Source organism: Callithrix jacchus, chromosome 14 (genome assembly GCF_049354715.1).
Source record: "Callithrix jacchus isolate 240 chromosome 14, calJac240_pri, whole genome shotgun sequence".
Classification (NCBI taxonomy): domain Eukaryota; kingdom Metazoa; phylum Chordata; class Mammalia; order Primates; family Cebidae; genus Callithrix; species Callithrix jacchus.
In genome coordinates this window covers 24,516,086-24,520,267 of record NC_133515.1, presented here as the reverse complement: position 1 = coordinate 24,520,267, position 4,182 = coordinate 24,516,086, and the positions used below count along the sequence as shown (strand labels likewise).

The following is a 4,182-nucleotide window of genomic DNA, read 5'->3' as shown; positions in this document are numbered from 1 at the left end:
ACCACTGGAATGTAAATTCCTTACTATGTCTTATTCACAGATGCATCTCAATACCCAAAACAGTATCATGCAGGTGCGTAATAGTTATTTTTAAATGAATGAACCTACCTACCTTTTTCCATTCTCTTTTCTGTTTTCTCAATTCTTGCCTTGGCTGAAACTTGGCTACCGTCTGGGACCATGCTTCCCACACGTCTTTCTCAAGGAAAAGGAGCTCATGCCCTACCATCTGGATATCAGAGGGCTAGCACGGGGTCATCTTTCCACTAACATTTTCAGATTGTGATTTCTTCAGCCTTTGTAAAACAAAAAGACAACCAAAACAAAGAAAAGCCTCATTCCTTTAACGTTTTTACCATCCTATATCTCTCTTTGTACCTTTCAACTACTGACTGCCTAGTCATTCTTTTCTATTTATTAAATATTTGACACTAGAACCAAGCCCTCCTCTTTGTCCTAATCCCCAAGGAGTCTTAATGTCCATCTGGATGACTAACGCCATGATCTCTCTGTAGAAAGTACTATACTACTCTCTGACCACAACTGAGAGCAATCTTGTGCATTCTCTCTCTCTCTCTGTCTTTCTCTCTCCATTATTCCCACTGCTCAGGAATTTTAACCACACAGAAACCTCCAGTCCTTTATCCTGCTCAATTTTGCTCTATCTCCTCCTTCTTGGAGGTCTTTACTTCTTTCAGTTGCTCACTTTTTTTTTTTTGAGATGGAGTTTCGCTCTTGTTACCCAGGCTGGAGTGCAATGGTGCAATCTCGGCTCACCGCAACCTCTGTCTCCTGGGTTCAGGCAAATCTCCTGCCTCAGCCTCCTGAGTAGCTGGGATTACAGGCACACACCACCATGCCCAGCTAATTTTTTGTATTTTTAGTAGAGATGGGGTTTCACCATGTTGACCAGGATGGTCTCGATCTCTTGACCTCGTGATCCACCCGCCTCGTCCTCCCAAAGTGCTGGGATTACAGGCTTGAGCCACCGTGCCCGGCCCAGTTGCTCACTTATACTTCTTTCATCAACATTCTCCACTGCTTGGCTCCTTTGCCCTCTCATTGCACTGTGAGGCAAGGCTCTGGATCTGTCCAAGGTCCCCCCTTCCCAGGCCCTAATCCAAAGACACTGATCCCTTCAGGAGAATGTGACAGAACCTTACTCTGCACATTGATGATATCCAAAACTGACTGGCCTCATGGTTGTTTAGCAAACTTTTCATGTTTTTATAATGAGCTGGCTGACCAATTTCCACAGAAAATATCTCCAGTCTTCTCCACTGGCTTCAATCTCCTTGTCCAGCTACCTTTTCCTCACTTATAGCAAAATAACAGATGCTGGTAGAAGGACACTTTCTCAGTTCCCCATCAGCCCACATTAAAACCTGTTGAAACTCTCTTTATGCTTTCCCTCTTCTCTCTCATTCAATAGAAGCAGGAGCCCACTCCTAACCAAGGCCATTCCCTCTGCATTTGCTCTGTGTCCCATTCAGCCTCCTCAAGGCTCTCACATCATCCAACATCCTCAGTCCCTTAGTCAGTACCTCGGTGTGCCTGGCCCCATGCTAAGGGCTTGGAGTGCATGGGCAAACTCAATTGCCCCCCACCCCCACAAGAAGCCTGCGAAGCAGTATTGTTATTACTGTACACTACACCCACTTTACCTAACCAAGTACACAAAGGAGAAGAAAAATGTTCTATGTTCTTTATTCCACTCTTATTAAGTAAAACTGCATTGAGTTCTTATTTCATTTCGGCTGAGAAAATCTTAAGAGCCCAAAGGCCTGAGTTGTTGCTTAGCGTACAAATAATAGTACTTACGGTGCTTCTAGTCTTTGTAATCAACGAACAAACAAAAAGATCTCTGATATCGGTGCCCCCATTTCCTCATAGCTTCAGTGGTTCTGCAACATAAACCTCTTCAAAGAATTCATCTGAGAGGCATTACACTGAGAGCCACCCCAAGACTAGCACTTTGTTTTCTGTGCATTTAAAGCTCTGTGTAAATATCCATTGCTGTCACCAACTTTTTGGTTTATTCGTTCGTTGGTTTTTGAGATGGAGTCTCACCCTATCACCCAGCAAGAGCACAGTGGTGTGGTCTCGACTCACTGCAAACTTCGCCTCCCAGGTTTAAGTGATTCTCATGCCTCAGCCTCTCAAGTATCTGGGATTACAAGAAGGTGACACCAAGCCCGGCTAATTTTTGTATATTTAGTAGAGACACACTTTTGCCATGTTGGCCAGGCTAGTGTCAAACTCCCGACCTCAGGTGATCCACCTGCCTTGCCTCCCAAGTGTGAGGACTGCAGGTGTGAGCCACGGTGCCCAGCCACCATCTCCAACTTTTCTGTTCCTAGTTAAAATAAATATGTCATTGCAAAGATTTGAACAAAAGAACATCCAGTTAAGAACGAAAATGTTTTATGTTTACTAATCAGTGTAAGACACCAAAGATTTCAGAAAATGTTTCAATGTACTATAGAAAAAACCCTGAAAATGAAACCTGTAATTTTGTTGTCTTAATTGGCAACTTGTTGCTGTTCTGATTTTAAAACACTTCCATGAATTCTTTGAGACTTTTCTCATTAAGTGGTGGAGCATGATTTTCCTCCCTTTTAATGCAGACTGGCATTAGTGAATAGAATGAAGCAAAAGTTATATGGAATGACTTCTGAAGCTAGGTCATCAAAACTTACACAGTTTTTGTCTGACTCTCTCTCTCCCAGCCCTCACTCCCAAATCTCAGTTGCCATATTTTGGGGAAGCACAGGTGTCATGAAGAGGCCAAGCAAAGGTGGTTTGGCCAACAATCCCTCTGAGGTTCCAGCAGAGAGCCAGCATCAGTCTCCAAGCCTGCGAGTAATGCAGCCGTCTGATCACTCCAGTTCCCACCCTTTGACTCCCATCAGCTGACACTGAGTGGAATGAAGATGAGATGTCCCTACTGAGTCCTGCCCAATTACAGATTCACAAAGCAGAATAAATATTTTCTTTAAAAAAATTCTTATGGAATACTTCATGAATTTCCATGTCATCCTTGTGCAGGGGCCATGCTAAATTTCTCTGTATTGTTCCAATTTTAGTAAATGTGTGCCAAAGCTAGCACAAAATAAATGATTTCTATTTTAAGCCACTAAGTTTAAGGGTGGTTTATTCCACAGCAATAGATACATGAAACATAGATAAATAGATAAGTGGAAATAATACTGAAAAAGCATTTTCATAGTTTTAATGGTATAAATTTTTAATGGTATAAATACTGAAAAGATTTATTACTAAGTATAAAGAAGGTCACCTACATTTTTTTCTTTTTATTTTTTTGAAATGGAGTCTTGCTCTGTTGCCCAGGCTGGAGTACAGTGGCGTGATCTTGGCACACTGCAAACTTCACCTCCCAGGTTCAAGTGACTCTCCTGCCTCTGCCTCCCTAGTACCTGGGACATCCAGCTAATTTTTTATTTTTAATACAGATGGGTTTCACTGACACGGTCAGGCTGGTCTTGAACCCCTGACCTTAGGTGGTTCACCCACCTTAGCCTCCCAAAGTATTGGGATTACAGGCGTAAGCCACCACACCTGGCCAATCATGAACATGTTTCTTTGCTCCCAGATTCATCAGAAAGTAACAAAAGCATGTCTCTACTACACTTACAACCTTAAAAGTAATTTGAGTACACCGATTTCATTCAATGTTCTCTGCTGAGAAATAACAGAGCGAAAATTTGCTCTGTTATTGGCAACTTTGCTCGAGAGCTCATGCATATACCCATACTGTAACCTCACCCTGTTTATTCCAACCTGTCTGTCTCCATTGGCTCCTTCCTATCAGCTTTCACACTTGTTTAAACCTGCCACATCTTGACAGTTTCTTCCCTTAGCCCCGTGACTCCCTCTAGCTACACCCTTCTCTCTCTTCTCCCCTTCACAGCCAAAGTTATTAAAAGAATTCTCTCGGCCGGGCGCGGTGGCTCAAGCCTGTAATCCCAGCACTTTGGGAGGACGGGGGCGGGGGGGGGTGGATCACGAGGTCAAGAGATCGAGACCATCCTGGTCAACATGGTGAAACCCCGTCTCTACTAAAAATACAAAAAATTAGGTGAGCTTGGTGGCGTGTGCCTGTAATCCCAGCTACTCAGGAGGCTGAGGCAGGAGATTTACCTGAACCCAGGAGGCAGAGAC

General features: G+C 43.4%; 1 pseudogene; it reads right to left on the bottom strand.

The window, feature by feature from the left end:
- Nucleotides 1-2,998: 2,998 nt before the first annotated feature.
- Nucleotides 2,999-3,111, bottom strand: LOC118147518 (U6 spliceosomal RNA; annotated as a pseudogene).
- Nucleotides 3,112-4,182: the final 1,071 nt, after the last annotated feature.